Source organism: Canis lupus, chromosome 18 (assembly GCF_048164855.1).
Source record: "Canis lupus baileyi chromosome 18, mCanLup2.hap1, whole genome shotgun sequence".
In the NCBI taxonomy this organism is placed as follows: Eukaryota; Metazoa; Chordata; class Mammalia; order Carnivora; family Canidae; genus Canis; species Canis lupus.
The window spans coordinates 11,952,461-11,971,471 of record NC_132855.1 but is presented as its reverse complement, the minus strand read 5'-3'; the positions used below and the strand labels follow the sequence as shown (position 1 = coordinate 11,971,471).

Below are 19,011 nucleotides of genomic sequence, written 5' to 3'. Positions count from 1 at the left end.
TATAAATAAAAAAGCCTGGCAAGAAAGAGAAGGAAGAGAGCACTGACGAGGTGTCATGCTCTGAAACTGTAGGTATCTGCCACTAAATACCTTGATTCGAGGACCAAGATTGCTGAACATTGCAAAAATAGTGGGTTGTGTGTCTGAAGAGATTACAAAAAATGACTGCCTGAAAAAGGCCAATTATTGTTTTTAAAAAGTATTTATCCTGGGATCTTAGCACCCGTGAGCTGAGTTTGTTCCTCTAAAAACACTGGGAGACTGGCAAGGGACTAAAGGAAAACCTATATATGAAATGAGAGCTTTGTTCATCCTTAAAGACTCCATTCTGACTCTTCTTAGGAGTTAGTTTTACTCCCCAGCTCTCTCATATCTTCATGATTTTCCTCTTCACTGGCCCTTCATCAGGTTGTCAACATATAAAAATGTTCACGCGGAATTATTACCCCTTCCCTTGGATCTCCAGTACACCTCTTGCTCAATATCATCATTGTTCTTTGTGGCCAAATTTGAAAGAAAAATCTCTACTCATTGCTTTTTTCAGTGTTTTCTAGAATTCTCACACCCATCACTCTACAGAAGCCAGCTTCGGAGGGCACTCATTGATAGCCTCCAACCTGCCATCGATTGGCTTCTTTTCAGTGGTTTTCCTCCCTGACATCTATGGTATTTGCCATGACAAAGCATCCTTTGTCTTGGGAATCCCTACTTTCCTATAATTTCCTCTTAATTTTTTTGACCACTTTTTACGAGCCTCTTTCTAGGTTTCCTTTCCTTCCAGGATCTTGGGAATATGGGCATTACCAAAGGATGAGTTCTTGGTTTTTTGCTGTTCTCATGCTTTTATCTGTTGCCATCCCCTCAACTGTGCTTGATTTCCACAAACCTCTGTCTCCAGTCCAGACCTCGTGTCAGAGCTGCCAAGTTACCAGCTTCATGCGGTGGGACTGAAGGCCTCTCAGAGGTCATTGGGCTAACTCTGTTCCTGGATAAACTTGCTCCTTCTCTTCTGCACTTCTGCCTTCTTATAATTACTTTGCAGTCCTCTCCCCTGGAAACTTTGAGATCTGTGACTCCTCTTTCTCACATCCCCAGGAACTGATCAGTAAATCTGGCTGATGGCACGCCAAAACTCACTTTGGGGTTCCTTATCCCTTCCTTTATTTTTTTTCTGCCATTCCCCTCATTTGGCTTTTCTCATTCTGAGTGAGTTTAGATCATCTAGTCAGCCTCCTAATAGTGGTTTTGTCTTCAGGCTTCTCGGTGCTTCTCCACACTTCTCCTAAATTACCACTCTGATACCTTTCCCTTATTATGTTCTCTCCTCCTCCTCCTCATTCCTTTTTTAGAGAGGGGGGCGAGGGGCAGAGAGGGAGGGAGCAAGAGAATCTCAAGCCCTTGGTTGGGCTCTGCACTGGGCAGATGGTCTAACTCCCCAGTCACACTAGACTACTTGTTGTTAGATCATGCTCAGCTGAGTCTTGATTATTTTGCAGGTGCTTTCCCTGTTTGGAATTTTCTTCTGCTGCTCTTTGCCTCTGAATGAGTTTTTTGTTTTTGTTTTTTTTCAAGTCCTAGCTCTTGTCCTGCTGCCTCTGTGAAGAGGTGGGATGAAGCCCTACTCGTGTCTCTTCTCTGCACACACTGAGAAGTAGTGGGGCAATGAGGGTAGGTTGTGAGTTTTGATGTCAGACCAACATTAGTGCCAATCACAGCCTCTCCACATTTTAGCTAATTTGCTAAGTTATTAATTTCTCTTGGTATGTTGTTTCAATCATTTCTAAAATGGATCATTGATATATTCCTCCCAAAGATGCTAATATTATTGAGAATTTATAGTGTGCCAGTCATTCTTTTAAGCTTTTGACATGAATTAACTCATCTAATTAAGGAGTAGATTTAAAGAGCCTGTCACATCATAACTATGTGCCAGCACAGAATACTTACTACACTCTATCAGTGCTCTTGGTTTATGAAACTCTTATACTACTATACCATGTGCTTTCTGGAGGTAAGAACTAACTCTGTCATTCATCACCTTCTTTGTGGTACAGTATTATAGCAAGTGCTAAATAATTGCTGCACTTTTGAAATTACAGCAAAGCAGAGTTGACCATTGAACTGATATTGGATTACATGCGACTTGTTATTTTGGTTAATGGGTTTCCATATTCATACATAGGAATATTCTAGCCAAGATTACATATAAAGGCATTAGCATTTTAAAATGCTAATTTTTGTGGGGTTCCTGGCTGACTCAGTCAGTGGAACATTGCTAACTCTTAATCTTGGGGTTCTGAGTTTGAGCCCCACATTGAGTGTAGAGATTACTTAAAAATAAAATCTTAAAACAATAAAATACTAACTTTTGTATTAGAATAAATATAATAAATCACATTGTGATAAGGTTGTTTAAATAATTTAAAATTGATGCTCTTATCTTCTTGTTGACACATGCTTCTTTTCTTTTAAAGGCTATTTTTGGGCAGCCTGGGTGGCTTAGTGGTTTAGCACCTGCCTTCGGCTCAGGGTGTGATTCTGGAGTTCCGGGATCGAGTCCCACATCAGGCACCCTGCATGGAGCCTGCTTCTCCCTCTGTCTGTGTCTCTGCTTCTCTCTCTGTCTCTCTCTCTTTCTGTCTCTCATGAATAAATAAGTAAAAAGTCTTAAAAAATAAAGGCTATTTTGATGGGAGATAGAGTGAATAAAATTAGGAGTGGATAGGTCTCTTATAAGAAAAAAAGTCAGAGAAAAAATTATTTGAGGTTAGGTGAGATTTTTATCGTTTACTTTTGGTTTTGTGATTTCAAAAGGACCACACGGTCAGTATTGACATTTGCCATCATAATTTGAATTCGACACTCAAATGGCAAATATCTGATAAGAACCCAGAATGGCCTACTAGACCTGTTCCCTGGGGTTTTTAGTTAACTCAGAAGAGGCAAAACATGGTCAGAACTGAGAACCTTAAGCGTCCCCTTAGAGAGATGGTTCTATCCTCCACGTCTGTTTCATAGTGACCCAAATGTGCTAAGAACATTTGAGTTTGGATGCTCTTTTGTCCGTAAAGGGAAAGGATCTTGGAGTAGATGCATATATTTCATTATCCCTGATTCTGCTTCTTAGAGACTGCTTTGTACCCACCCCACCCCACAGTAGAACAAAACAGAGCAGCTCCTTTATGGGACATTCCAAAGAAGAGCTGCGTGCATGTATGGGTAGGTATATATAGCAGGGTCCTAAGGAAACATCGTCCTGAAAAGTCAAGTCCTCATTAAGAGGTAAGCATGCAGTGAAGGAAAGAAATTTGGAGAGAGGGAATACAAATAAGGCAGTAGCTTGGGTAGTTAGTTTATTCTTAAAATATCTTGCGACATCAAAAGCAAAGGCAAAGGAACAAAAATTAGCAAATGGACTACATCAAACTAAAAAGCTTTTGTGCAGCAAAGGAAACCATCAACAACATTAAAAGGCAACCTACAGAATGGGAGAAAATATTTGATTCATGTATGTGATAAGGGATTAATATAAAAATATATATGGGCACCTGCTGGGTGGCTCAGTTGGTTAAGCATTTGCCTTTGGCTCAGGTCATGATCTCAGAGTCCTGGGATGGAACCCCACTTTGGGCTCCCTGCTCAGTGGGGACCCTGCTTCTCCTTCTCTCTCTGCGCCCCTCTCCTCGCACTTGTGTTCTCACTAGCTCTGCTCCCTCCCTCTCTCTCTCAAATAAATAAATAAATCTTTAAAAAAATAAAAATATATAAAGAACTCACACAACTCAATAGCAAAACAACAGCAACAACAATCAATGCCCTGGAAGGCAGCTCACTGATGTCCCACAGAAAATTCAGCCTTACTTGAACGAAACTTAATTCCTTCTCTTTTGCACTCTCTCCTCCAATCTTAGCTCATCCTACATTTTTAAGTTAGGTGAATGTCATCGCTGCTTAGCCTTCTAAAAGCCAGAAATATGGGCATTATCTCAGATTTTTCCATTCCTCTGTATTCTATATCCAACTAACTGGTCAGTAAGTTTTATTCAATTTCCTTAGTATTTTCAAAATAGGTTACATTTTCCCACTTTATTCTCAATGCATCTGTTTAGACCCATATCATTTCTTGTCTTGAAAACAGCAGCAGCTTCAGTCATTGGAATTCGTGGTGTCTGTTTTCTTGTCTGCATATTGTGTAGGGGTCCCTTCTCTCTTCCTTTCCTCCTATGTGTACAAACATATCATGCTTTCAGTAGTTGTATCAACTCTGTGCTCATTGCTTTGATTTTGTTCTGTGAGGTTTTCTGGAGAAATAGATCGTCAGATTGTGCTTCAAGGGAATGTTTAGGGGAGCCTGGCTTCAAAAGATATCTGGAAGACTAAGGGTACAAGAGGTTCTTCCTTTATTTCCTAAAGCAATAAAAACCACGAGCCCATCCATGGAGATATTAGACTTAACGATTCTCCCCAAGCTCTTCATTTTCTCTCTTGATCTGTATTTTGCTTCTCTGCTTGTATTTCTTGGAGACATTAGTTCTGGTCTTGACGGATGCTCCAACCTGTGTGGGAGCAGTAAGACCATCGGGAAAAGTCTCACAAGGACTCTTGCCTCTGTCAGTTTTATCATCTCCTTTTCATTCTTAACATTTTGTTACTGTTAGGTAGGAGGAAGTAAGAATTGAAAGTTTTCTAGATTAGCAAAATGACTGAAAGTTACTGGATTGTTAAAAATGACTAATTTGCCAATTTGTGAGATTCTCTGCCTCAGTTGCATAGATCCTGAGTCTAACCAGCCAACTTGGAATTGAACTAGTTAAACTAGATGCACCTTTTCCTCACAGGATCCAGTAAACAGTCCCCTACACAGTCTTTTGTGACTTTAACAGGTCTCATTGAGCCCTTGATTCACTCTCAGGGGGAGTGATCATTCTTAAATTTCAAATAAACGCTATCACTTTTCTACTTTTTAAAGAAGATTTATTTATTTCAGAGAAAGAGAAGAGAGGCAGAAGGAGTGGGGCAGAGAGAATCCCAAGCAGACTCCCTGCTGAACGCAGAACCTGATGGGGCGCTTGATCTCATGACCTGAGTGGAAATCAAGAGTTGGTTGCTCAACCAGATTCACCACACAAGAAGCTTCTGTGGCTTTTCTTCTTAAAATCCTTCAGCTGATTACCTTTAGAGTAAGATGTGTGTTGGATGATTTGCTTTTCACATACATCCTATGCTCTCCCCCTTCAACTCACTGTCATTTTATCCATCCCTCCCCACAACCTTCTCCCTGCTGCTGTGCATTTCTTCATCTATCTCTGCATTCTTCAACAATTAAAAGGCAGCACCAATGCCATCTGGTCAAGGAAGGCTTTTCTCATTGTCATTGCTTCCTCCCCCTTCCTGCACAAAATGGGATGGGTAACTTCTTCCCTGTCTTGTCTCATAAAAGGATCCAGTGCTTACCTTTGTTTCAGTGTTGGTGTGCTTCCTGATTTCATAATCCACCAGACTGGAAAGTTCCAAGGTCAAAGGTTCTGATTTACTTGACTTTCATTCTCCTAGGTCTAACACAGTGCCTGGGGCTTAGCAGGCATATAATATATCTTTGATTAAAATTAAGAACTAAGTATAACACCATGGGAATGGAGCTTTTAATGAAATCTCAAACTTTCTCAAACCATTTCCACAGATAACCCAATAATTTCTGGTTTATATCACACCTGGTGGAGGATTCTTTGGGGCTTAAAGTTGCCCTAAATATTTCATGTAATGTAGCATATACTTTTGAAGAGAGAAATTGTCCATGTAAGTCTATGGTGTCTAAGCAGGCACATGTAAGGAAAGAATCTTTAACCTTCCTGTAAGTTCTCAGTAAATGCTTTCAGAGGATCTAACTGGATTTAGTTCCTTAGAGACAAGAGGGAAAGTTGATAGGATACTATAGCTGAAGCTCCTTGGTTCACTTGAAATGGGACTGGATCAAGACCATCCTTTTGCTTATTATTTTGTACAAGTCGACATTATCATATGTTATCAGAGTAGACATTAACAAGGTTTAGTTAATTGTCCTCATTGAAATGATGGAATGGATTCTAGCAAATTTCTGTTCAGGTTCATGTGGAGCACCAACACACAGGAATATGAAGGAAAGAGAACAATAGCCTCTTGCTCTCAAATTGCTATCTTACTCTCATTTTGTCAGTTTTGACTATTAAGTGAAACCTTGCTCTTTTAGCTGAAATAAACTACCTTTCCATCTTTCATGTGGACCCAAAATGCCAGATTTATTTTCCTTTTTTTTTAATGTCTTAGAAAGGTGGCCGGTCAGAGGTCTCTCAGGGACTACACAGTAGTGATAAGCTGAATCTGCCACTAGGTGTCATTATATTTTCAAATAAATGGCTTTAAAGACCATTTCAGTAAAAGCTAGCTTCAAATCTTAGTTTTTTTGTGATCCTTTCCATGACATCTATGGAGTAAGTAATAAAGCTTTCATTCATCTTAACACATTTGCCCTATTTAGATTTTGGAATTTATTTTGTCTTATACCCAGCCTATCGCATTGTGAACTGGTACTTAGAATGCGTGGATGGTACTTTTCGTGATGCAATACTGATCTTGTCTTCACTTAAGAAGATGTGAAAACTATTCAGAAGCACAAAACAATATATATTTAATAGCCTTTCCATTACAGAAAGCTAATAAAAATTCCAACATGAATAGATTTTGCTTAGGAAATTGCATTTCCATTTCTCCTGGGAAAAATGGGTACTTTATTTTTTTATGTTCCTTTGTAAATGACTACTAAATTGCACAACTTCTGTGCATTCTAGAGTCGTGCAGCAATTTTATCAATTTTTTTTAAAAAGTACTACTAAATTATTGTGATCAATTATAAGCTTTCCAATGAACTTGTGATATGGTGTTAGTCATACTTCACCAAAGGGCTGTACATACATCTGTTTTTCCTTCAAAAAATAAAATAAAAATGTAGGAAAAGGTAATCAGTGAAGCATAGCAATCTCACACTTGCATATTTTAAAATCTATGATCACAGCAGGAATAGTAGTTATCTAGTTGCATATCTAAATAATAGGCTTTCAAAATTCCAAGCTAAATTTAGTGTTATTTGGAACTATGTATGCTCTTTATGTTTTTTGAAAAGATTTTTAATAATTGACACTTTTTATAGAGAACCAATGCCTAGAGCTGAAAATCTCATTTTCTATATGGTATGGTATATTCCATCTTTCTGTCCATTTCTCTGGTATAAACTAGAATTTTCAGATTTGGACATGAAAAAGATCTTCCTTCAATACCATCATCTGTCACATCTATTCCACTTACACACTGTTCTCTTGTATAGAGGATTTTTCTTCTGGAACAGCCAATTCATACGGCTGGTGAAGCCTTCATAATACAGGTACCAAAGCAAGACAATTGTTATGTGTGGTTAGTGCTCTAGGATTCTTCACACTCACTAACAAAGTTGATTAAATCCAGGGAATGAACCCTAGCCTAAGCCTATCCTGGGAACTTCTTGCCTGAGGCTGTTTCTGTGATGCTGAATTGAGTACTTCCTTCCTATTGTGGCCAGATCAGGAGAAGCATTGGAATTTTTCACTATTGAGAGAAAAGTATTTAAGGATGAGGACTTTCACCCATGATAGGAGAGAAATTGTTGACAGATAAAGGTTTACAAATGAGCAAGGATGATCATGATTACTATAACATACTGACAAGGTGATACTGTGTCACTGTCATCTTGATATGACTGGTACCAAAAACAGATTGGGGGCTGGATAAATCTTTACTGAATTGAGTTATAGGAAGGATTTTTAAAAGTATGTGGAAGTTTCTTTTGCTACTATCTGAGGTCTATGTTCCTGTGGATACAAGATCATACTTTTGAACAAGACAGTGTCATACGGGGTGATATGCTTGAGTTTCTCCCAGGGTAGTTGAATTTGGGTTAGAGGTTTGCTGGTCATACTCTCTTGCCTAAGTCTATCTTGGCCAATTGTATTCATTGCAGACCAGGGCTCATGTTTTGGGGATATGTTCTACTTCATTCAACAGAGAAAGAAAAAATAGGGCTTCAGAATGAGAGAAGGACCTTGCACTTGCAGGAGAGTACACTATGATTAAAATCCTTGTCTACAAACAGACTGAAGTGAAGACACCTACCACATGGAAATGAAAAGCATACCTTTTCCCTCTTTATACATTCTTCTGACCACCATGGTCATTGGACATCTATTGAATATCTAAAGGACAGAGTTCCACGTGGTCATTACTCTCCCACAATCAGCTGACATCCATTTTAGTCACATGTAGCTGCTCTGAACACTTATTTTCCTTACGAGGAATCTACTGTTTACTTCTGCCCTTCTGCTCCAGAAGGGGACTTGAAAAAATTGTTTCTCATTTGGATATGACTGTATCTTAGAGCTGACTCTGGAAAATTAAATGGAAAGGGGTTGGATATATTTAAAAACAGTAGATCATAAAAAGGAGAGACTTCTGTTTAGTAAATTCAAGGACAACCTCAGAAGTACTTTCCTGATATCTACATATGAAGTGCTCTGAAGGCAGATTTCATTTAGACCACTAGGCAGTGCTTGGGATGTCCATTCACTCCCAACCAGACAGCTCTGCTATATATGGAAGGAAAGAGTACAAATGAGCTCCGGGGTAGACTTGTTTGAAATCTGGCTCCTTCCATTATAACTTTGGTGATCTACACAATTTACTTAAACTCACTATTACCAACTTTCTTCATCTAGTATAAACTGGGTGTAATAATATTAATGAACTCTGGGTAATGCTATGAGTTTTAACTATATTAATGAGAATATTTAGAATAGTACCTGGAACACAGTTATAATAAATATTAGTTATTGCTATTATTGTTGTTATTACATTGGATTTCTGCCTACTAATTCCTTTGAAAAAAATGGAACAATTTTCTTCAGCCAAGAAATTTTGAAACCTACCAATCTAGACTATTAATGTATGAAAATTCTCTTTTCTCCACTCTAAGCATTTTGCCTGGTAAATTGGAAAGGGTTCCATAGTTCAGAGCAATGAAGCGCTCAGGTCAGTGCTGGGTGAACTCCGATGAATTGTTCTTTGATGAGTTGTCATTTTCTATTCTTAAAAGAGGCATTAAGAATTTATAACAATGTTCTAGTTGCGTTATCATTTGGATGGTGTGTTTATGCTAATATCTACTGCCAATCCTAATTACCAGTGGTTAAATTCATTAAAAAATAATTTTTTTTCCAGACTCTTGTCTGATTCACCTTGCTTCCTAGAATATCTCAATTTCCTTTTGGTTCACTTGCTGCAAGTATCAAATGATTTATTCACCAAACGGTATAAATCAGAGGTGCTTTTACTTATTCACCAGTCATTTACTCAATGCTTCTTGACACTTTGTGGCTATCCAAACATTTTTCCATATAACCTTAGAGGTCATATGGTCCAACAGATTACATATTATAGAATTATTTTTGTATGCTCAGTGACAGGTGGTTCTCCGTCTGTTATACCAGGGCTAGGTTCTTGCCTGGGAATAGCTCATACTATAGTTGGTGACACATTATATAGACCTAAGAGTTAAGTTACAAAGCTTTCACATTTTTCAATCTAATAAGTCATGCACACAAATATTACTCACTTGTCCAAGATGCAAACTAAGTAGCAGTCAGGTTGAGAGCAGAATTCAGATGCCCTGCTTCTAAAATACAACTTTATCATGACACTACTTTGCTCAGAGCCATTTTTTCTTGTAAAAAGTGTTGTAAACAGTGATTAGCTATTTAGATAGACTACAAAACAAACTTAGTTTAATGAAAAAAATACTTGTTTTTATGATCAGAAGTCATGGATAAGAGATGAAGTTTTGTATGAATAAGAAATCTCAATTTTATTAATCTACAAACTCAGATTATAGTGCTTGTCCTGTCCACCATATAAGCTAGGTTTGGCACCGGATGCAATTACTCTTGAGTAACGCTCATACTCTTTTGTAGAAGGTAAGATTTCTAAATTTAGGAATATCCCCTTCATTAGCATATCTTTTTCCAATCTTGTGGAAGTACTTATCATTTTGGAGGAAAAACAATGTTCTTTACCTCATACATCTTGCAAGACCTCAGTACCGGGTGTTGAGCGAGACAACCTAAGCTTTTGTGGCAGGAAATGAATCTCCACTCATAAACCCAGTCTTTTAAGAGATACCTCTGGTAGAAGGTGATAATTGTTCTCTACTAGTTCTTCTCCCTCTCTCTCAGAAGCAGAACACCCCAAATCTTAGTTCATGACTTCTCAGAATAAAGATTACATTCCCTTGACCCTAGGATGTGTCCCTGTGAATACATTCCTGCCAATAGAATATAACTGCTTGTGTAGGCAATGTGTGAACTTTCACGGGGGAGGAGTGTCCTCTCCCTTCAGCTTTCTCTTCTTGCTCTCTGTAATATGGATATCTGTAAATTTTTACTCAATCATCCCAACAACACTTGAAACATATATACTGTTAGTATATATAGTGAGGAATTTGAGGTATAGAGGGGCCAGGTATCTTTTTTAAGGTTTTTTTTTAAAGATTTTATTCATCCATTCATGAGAGAGAGAGAGAGAGAGAGAGAGGCAGAGACATAGGCAGACGGAGAAGCAGGCTCCTTGCAGGGATCCCTATGTGGGACTCAATCCCAGGACCCAGGGATCATGCCCTGAGCCAAAGGCGGATGCTCATCCACTGAGCCTGGGTGCCCCAGAGTCAGGTATCTTATCAAAGAAACATAATCCTGATGGAGCCAGGATTCCCCACTCAGGAAGCCTGTCTGGTGAGACTGTGTGTGTAATTACTGCTTTTCCTCAGAGGGCAGTGGAATTTTTGCTCTGCCTTTTTCCTGGCTGGGCTGGAGGGGATGTGACTGTAGTCATCCCTGTGCCTCCTATTTCATGTACATTAGCAAGGTTCCACATACATTACCAAGTTTTCGGGGAGGCCTTGGTGGTCTGCTGGTCATCTTTCCACCATAGATATGACTGAAATGTCCATTGTGATGAGTAAATTTAGAAACACTGATTGGAGCATAAAAGGCTCTTCATATTTTTAGCCCGAGGAAGGAGAGAAGCCTAGAATACAGATGTTAGACACAGTAGAATTAACATTTCAGAAGTGGTATAACTGTACCTCTTCTGCTCCCAGTTGCCTGGACAATGAGTCTTAATTTTATAATGATTTTATAATGAGAAAAGCTCCTTTTCCTCTCTATTCAAGGAAATAGTGAGGTCTCCTGCTCCTTTGTCTAGAAAAATTTGTGAGAGGGCTTTATGGGTTTTATTTTCAAAGCTGAAGTCCAATAGGATTAAGGCAAGAGGGATTTCTTCCAAGGTAAGGAGACTACTAGAGACTGAATCAGGAGCAGAAAAATGACTGTAGCTCAGGGAAGAAAACTAGAAATTTATATAGTTTTACAACTTCATTGGTAGAAGGAGTTCAGGGGGAAAGGTCTTTAATGATTTCATACTGCAGATAAAAGATAAAATGATGAGGAAAGTAATTTTTTTAACTATAAAAAGACTACATTTATGCTGGAGGTGTAAAAGCTGGGAAAAAGAGCATGAATGATGTTCCGTGACAAATCAACCAAGCAATTGCAAATCCACATGGTTTTGCCTGTATTTCCCATCTACCTGTAGTCTGAAAAGGACTTTGTGCTGAAAAAAAACAGTTGTACCTCCTTCCAGCCATCAGCCTGGCTGGAGACTATAGTGGTCTGTGTGTGAATGTTCTTTCTGTCCCATATTATTGGTCTGAAAATTTGGGATTGCTTGGGAATCATAAAGAATTAGAACCCCTGAAATACATGTCCTCTCAACCTACCTTACTCTTTCAGTCAGATTGTTCTGCTCTGTCATGCCATTCATTCTTAGATTATGGGATCCTGGTCAATCCAGAAGACCCATATAGGATTCTGTTTCCTTGAAGTTTTGTGTGACTACAGATTATAGTACGAATTCCGGTCCAAAGGCTCATAATTCAGCCTGGGGACATTCTCTTCAAACCTCCTTCTTCCCAAGGTGCTAAGCGTGTCAAAAGGAAGACCAGGTTGCTCTGCCATGAGCTTCTCCTGAAACAGCATGGAGCCCAATCTCTGCTTCAAAGCAAAGGAAAGGAAAGAGAATTCAGGCCAAACAATATATCCTAAAGTTACCCTGTTCCACACAGAGCACATATACACATATTTTATCTATAGACTGAGAATGAGCAAATAAGGATCCAGCAAAATAATCAGTCTTTGAAATGTGCAGCTGCCTCATGATCATTGAGGGCTTGGCTAGTGAGTCTTTCCACCCTCTGTTGCCCATCAGAGGCCTTTGCCATGTGGGTCACTTCCAGTTTGTAGGCATTCATGGTCCCAGTTTCTTCTGCTTGCCAGGAAAGCTGTATTCAGTTTCCTCTGGGATCCCTAAGCTTAGTCCATCTTTATTGTAGTCTTTGTTCCTTGAATTCCAGGAGGCCCACTGCTGGCAAATAACTCACCTTTCATCTTGGACCAGGTGACAGTGATGTCCTTTCAGTTGTTTTCCTCTGGCATTACTCTTTCTCTTTCTTTTCTCCCCACATTGTCTGGCATCACCTGCTAACCTGCATTCCAAAATTCCCTGACATAAAGCTCGACTCACAAAGCATTTTATGAAGCATGTAGTGCTCTATAAGTGAGCAGTATTTTTCTGTATTTAAGCAATTATACTTGCTAAAATTTGATTTTTCTTAAATAGTTGTACTCAATAAAAGCAGTTTTAAATGGAGGAGGATAAAACAAGCAAATGATTTTGGATCTTTTCAAAGCGTCAGAAATTGATGGCCCTTATTCTTTTTATACTTCCTACATTGGAACTACCTATGACAAATGGAGACTAGGGTATTTTGTGTGCATGCATTTTTTGGCTCTAGTCCCATAAAAAGGGTCAGAAGAATCTTTCCATTTGATAGTTCAGAAAACTGCCATAACTGCTAGTTCAGCTGACAATTGCCAACTTAGTTGTCCAACTGGCACCAGAAGCTTATCTGAGATTGAACGTGAAATGTTTAAACACTAATACTTCTGAGCCACTGAAACAGTGTGTCTGTGCTGTGGGGGAGACATGTTTTCAGCTGTAATTCCAATCACAAAGTTATGTTTTCTTCCAAAAAGAATGAGCAGAATCAAATCCTCCCATTATTACAAGGGAGTTGGATAATGCAGAACAAAATCAAATGGCCAGGCTGTGTTGTAGACGTGGATCTTGCAGTGTAAGAATACTCTCATGAGCAATGAGGATGTCAGGAACCTGAAGAACCATTAGGTGTGCATCATTTACTAATAGTGTTTCTGACACATAGTAGATGCTCGAAATATGTTAGCTGAACATGGAAATGAAAGATATTAGAGGGAACGCATCCACTCTGGATGGCAAGTATAAAGACTCAGACTTTGAGGTGAGACGTAAGTAATTACTGATTAGAGATTGAGATTTGCCTTCAGTGATAGGATGGGTATTAGTATCTGATTATATACACACCCCACCCCTTTAAAATTCATTAAAACTCCTTAATGACTACCTGTTGTCCTTAGGATAAAGTCCAGATTCTTCAGTGAGTCACATGCCTTGATTTTTGTCCTGTCTTCTTTTTTTAAAGATCATTTTGAGATACATTTCCCATTCTTCAACCCATCACCATGCATTAGCCATCAAACAACCTGCTCCTTGAATAGATAAACAAATTACAGTATATCCATATGTTGGAATGCTATTCAGCAATAAAAAAGCAATGTAGTACCGATGCACCCAGTTCAAAAACTTTATGTTGATACCCAGACACAGGAATATATACCAATAATTCCATTATGTTTTCTGGTTTTTTTTTAAAGGTTTTATTTATTTATACATGAGAGACAGAGAGAGAGAGGTAGAGACACAGGCAGAGGGAGAAGCAGGCTCCATGCAGGGAGCCCGACGTGGGACTCGATCCCAGGTCTCCAGGATCACACCCCGGGCAGAAGGCAGCACTAAACCTCTGGACCACGGGGGCTGCCCACCAATAATTCCATTAAGAAGAAATTCAAGAACAGGCAAAACTAATCCATAGTGATAAAAGTTAGAACCAATATTGACTGTGGTTGGTAGCAATTGAATTATAGGGTCACAAAGGGGTTGTCTTAGGGAGTGGTGATGCTCTATACCTTGACTGGGGTGGAGGTTACAGAGTTGTATATGTGTGTCAAAATTTACTGAAGTAGTTTTCAGGCATGTACATTTTCCTGAAGAAGACTTCTGTGGTTTGCTTTTTATAGATCAGATTATGCTACTTCAGGTATTAGTATCTTTGTTCATGTCCTCTGCTGGGAATCCCTATATTCTTCTTTCTCCCTAACACCTCCACACTTGGTAAATGCCTACTAGTTTATGAAATTCAGGTTGAAGAGCCCCTCTGCGAAGCCTTTCCTGACATTATTTTGGAGCACTAATGTGGCTAAAGCAACCCTGCCTTTGTGCTTTCTTCAAAAGTTCCTTAACTAAAAAATATTAGATATTTTTATCCATACCCCAAGAATATGTTATCTAGAGTTGTTGATTAGTTATCCTTAAATTAACTATACAGTAATGTCTATAAATGCTTTTTGGTTGTGGTTTCAGCCATTTGCAATAAGTTAGTCAGGAATTTGCTTCACCATCCTTTCACTCAAGTGTGAATTCCCTGCTGTGGTTGTTTCTCTGTACTTCTCCCCTCCGCATGCTGCCCTTCTTCTCAAGGTACAGTGAGGGAGTACAATGGAAAGATGGAGTCACATAGACTTTCAGAAGACTGGCTTCCCTCATGGGTCTATGACCTTAGGAAAGTGAGTCAATTTCTCTGAATCTCAGTTTTCTCTTATCTGAAATGGGAATCATATGACCCAACTCCTGGCATTATTAGGAAGAAGTGCAAACATAGTGAGCGGCTTCTAGTTTAGGACTTGACCATAGTAGTGCTCCTCCATACATATCAGCTCCTGGTTCTGCCTGCTGACCTAATCAGACTGTTGTTTTTAACTGATGTAGGTCCAATGGCTTGTTGGGCTCACTGCCCACCTCTGGCACCGTTTCAGTTGTGCTGTTTCTCCTGGTCAGACAGATATCTTCACCAAGGGCAATCGAAGCTTTTCCTGTTTTCTGGCTCTTGAGACAGGTAGGGTAATTGATAGCCTGAGAGTTCTCCAAATACAACTTTGCCAGCATTTTTTAAAATATGTACATAACTCTTATAATAAAGTACTGAGCTTTCCTCTTGAGTTGTGTCCTCTCTGTTTCCATGATAATCTTGTCTCCTTTTCCAGATACTCACCCAGAGTTGTGCCTCTGTTAATTTTCATGAAGTAGCATCTACTTTCTTCTTTGAGGATTAAATTTTTCTTGAGTACTGAAGGTCATGAAGCCATGATACGTTCAAACAGAGTAGTTGACATCCCAGACCAGCCATAGTAAAGGAAAACAAATTTCTTTCCATGGACAGATGTCTTATCATTCTCATTGTCATTTGACAAGAATAGTCATGTTTCCAAATTTCCAATAGCCAAATATTGTTGGCAAGTTATATCACCACTGTACTTTCCTAAGTAAGTTGGAGGAATGAGGTATGGTGAGGATAGACTCAGGATCCTGGCTGTAAAAAAGTTGAGATAAGAATATTTGTATCATGTCTGATACAACTTAAAATTTTCCTTCTAATTAGCACACATATGTTGTTATAACTATTATTAAATCATCAAGACTAGGCTAGCTTTTGAACTCATAAAAAGAATGAAGAGAGGGAACACATTTTCCTGAGGTTAATGACTGACACTAGTGGTCTGGCACATTATTTGTTAAATGAAAACTACAGAAAGAGGCAAATTATGTGCAAAAAGATTAGAGAGTAAAAATCACATAAAATTACTGTGCTTTCAGTAAGAAAGGCAGAAAGTGAGGGGTCATATGACATGTTGGCTAGATAAAAGAAAAGTACTCTTGAGAAGAAAACACAGTATTAGTTCACTTGTGGAGAACTGTGTATGGAGAAGTGTTGGGGAGGAATGGGACCAAGAAGGCAAGAGGAAGCTGGCTGTATCCATATACTGGAGATGTAGATAAGCAGGAGTCTGGAAAGGAGGGAGTGGACTATGTGAAATGATTGAACCCATTCCTTTACGTTAAGCTTTCAAATGCTTTTGTAATAATTCACAGGACACTTCAGAGGAGTCATGTAATTGAACTGGCAGAAAAATAAGGAATAGGCCCCCGTGAAGGCACCATTGTGAAAGAAGAGCTGCTTGCCTGACCTGTCCATCCTGGGTTCAGCAGCATCATCACTCCAGACACTTGGATCACAAGGTATGAATGTCCACTTATGAGCCTGGGTTTTACAGAAACAGCATCAAATATGACTAGATGAGAGGCTGACCTCAGATATATGAATAGTATTTAATTAATATAATACTACTAAATAAGCATAAACATTATACTTTACATAAATGTATGAAGAACTCCACTATGACTCACTCCCTGTATTGTTCTACTATTAAATGGCAACTAAGAAATTGGATGCTAAGGGAATGTCCAGTGCTAGACCTATTCTGGGTCTTCTTTCTTTGAAAACTTTGTGTGTAGGATGATCCTCTTCTGTGTCACCAGGTTCTTCATGATGTGCTTTCCCTCTGTGAATCAAGATTGATTGATCAATTGTTAAAAATTCTCAATTGTTTCATTTGCAACTGGTAAAAACTCACACTTGAAACACGGGTTTTGTTACCAGCTCTCTATCTGTTCTTAAGTTACTGCTTTATATGTTTAATTGAGGGACCTTGTAACAACAGCAATAATAATTGGAAACCCTTATCTACTTTACACACGTACATATGTGTGGACAACTTAATTGTAACCAGGACCTCATAAAGTAGGAAGTAGTGCCATCCCACCGTATTGCTGGGACACTTAGGCACAGGGATAGATGTAGGGTAACTTGCTCACACTGTCTGTGCTGGTAATTAGCAAAGGGGTTTGAGCCTGGGCAGCTTGAATCCAGAGCTGATGCCCTTAACCACTGCCATTTACTCTCTCTCAAAAGCATCATTCTTCCTCCTATGTAACCTAGCTATTAGAATTAATCAAAATGGTTCCTCTCTCTTCTACATAGCAATCAGGAGAATTCTACGGGTCATCCTTCATTTTGATGGAAGGTTTGACTTTTAACCAGACCTATAATATGATAAAGCTAACTCTACTATGCAGAAGTCTGTTTTTTCTTTTTTTTTTTTTTCACACCATCAAATGTCTCATAACCTGCACTTTTTAATAAATATGTTTTCATTTTAACCTATGTGCTACTGTTTGGTCATCAATATATTTTGCTTTAATATATTCATAATCCAGAAGAACGGGCCAGGATATATATTCAAAATTTGTATAGAATTGGTGTAGAATTTTGGGATGGAGGATGAGAAGTTGGAGTGGGCACATCAGAATGTGCTTCCTGAACAGCTAGAAGAGTGATGATGATGATGGTGCTCTGATGTGGATGTTTCAGGTGGGAGAGAGAGTTTATAAAGGGGTAGGGAGTGGAGTGGAGCTAAACCTGACTGCTGTCTCAAGAGGAGTAAAGGACCACTGAGAGGGAACGGCTAGTAAAGTGAGTTTTGACCCCGATCTTGAAGGAAATAATGGGTGTACTGATAGCACCATACAACGTAATCTGTGTGGATGAGAATCTCAGCAAAGTTTGGAGGCAAAAATGGCCAAGATGCAGCTAATCTGCAGCAGTTCCCTTCGTTTTTCAACAGATGTAGCAATCTCTATTATTATGGTTATAGTTTTTTGGCTTCTCAGATAATTTTAACTTATTTCTAGAAATGTTATCACAGCTTTATCTTTATTGTGACCAGATGCGAGCAGATTCAAAGCAATTGGGGTTGTCTGGAAATGTTAGAGTTTGTGTAAAGCAGACATATCAGTCAGAGGTAGACTGCTGTAGATTATAAACACAAGCCAAAACACTTTGCACAAATGACAAAAACAAGAAACAAAAATCTCTGTAAGACTATATTGCTAATTTATGTGTCTATTAAATATAGTATAAAGTTTATTAAGTTGCTTCAAATGCATATTTCCTATAAAATCACTAACTTGTAAGCTAATGCTATTTATTTTTGGTCATTAATTCACCCTTCTTTATGAGAGGTAAGAGCCTCATAAAACCTTAGAGTTACAAGGACCTGAGAGATAATTAAATATATGCCTTCCCTTTTGCAAATGACAAAACAGGCTCAAAGAGATCAAAAGATCTTCCTAAGGTCACATAACTGGTTACCATCAGAGCTGAAGCTAGAATTCTGATCTTCTGACACTTAGGTCATGAAGTGCTTATTTTCCTAATATTCTCTGAAGTGGCCTTTATGGATACTTGGAAAGTCAACCCCTTAAGTGTCTGGTTCTAATTACATCACGCATTATACACCAACAGTGTGATACATTATAATTCATAAGAAGACATTATGAAACTAAATAAAATATAAACAGGATTGAATTTTTGTTATATGACACATTAGAGAGATTGACATTAGAGGCAAGGATTGAGAATTACAGTGCTGTTTTAGGGAGACTTAGATTTAAAAAAAAAAAAAAGGAACTTGATATAGCAGTAAGCCAAGGTAAATTCTTCATCAGGGAGTGATATGATTTTATGATGTTCTAGGAAGATTATTGTATCAGTTATATGGATATTGGCAAAAAGTCAAGTAGAAATCAAGAGAAGGAAAATGATATCAGAGGCTTCTGAGATGATCCAGAATTGACATGAGTTAAGTATACCCTCCAGTGATGGTGACATCTGTGGACCACTCTTCATTTAGTGTCTGTGTCTATTCAGGCTGCTGTAACAAAATACCCTGGACTGGGTGGCTTAAACAACACAAATTTATTTCTTCCAGTTTTGGAGCCTGGGAAGTC

At 38.6% G+C, this 19,011-nt stretch overlaps 2 long non-coding RNA genes across 13 annotated transcripts in view; one reads left to right on the top strand and one right to left on the bottom strand.

Moving 5' to 3' along the window:
* LOC140608665 (uncharacterized) overlaps positions 1-19,011 on the top strand; it is a 306,107-nt gene that overhangs the window by 175,961 nt on the left and 111,135 nt on the right. For 2 of the 4 annotated variants that reach the window (XR_012010647.1, XR_012010646.1), the window contains exons 1-2: positions 15,092-15,220; positions 16,255-16,401. This is a non-coding gene — a long non-coding RNA (uncharacterized lncRNA). Of the gene's footprint in view, positions 1-15,091; positions 15,221-16,254; positions 16,402-19,011 lie in introns of those variants that run through there. The other 2 variants (XR_012010649.1, XR_012010648.1) reach the window with 1 other exon arrangement.
* LOC140608664 (uncharacterized) overlaps positions 1-19,011 on the bottom strand; it is a 58,484-nt gene that overhangs the window by 12,815 nt on the left and 26,658 nt on the right. For 2 of the 9 annotated variants that reach the window (XR_012010637.1, XR_012010645.1), the window contains 6 exons: positions 16,350-16,423; positions 15,377-15,694; positions 13,613-13,757; positions 11,891-12,164; positions 10,994-11,139; positions 8,201-8,448 (listed from right to left, as the gene is read on the bottom strand). This is a non-coding gene — a long non-coding RNA (uncharacterized lncRNA). Of the gene's footprint in view, positions 1-8,200; positions 8,449-8,496; positions 8,649-10,993; positions 11,140-11,890; positions 12,165-13,612; positions 13,758-15,376; positions 15,695-16,349; positions 16,424-19,011 lie in introns of those variants that run through there. The other 7 variants (XR_012010638.1, XR_012010641.1, XR_012010640.1 and 4 more) reach the window with 7 other exon arrangements.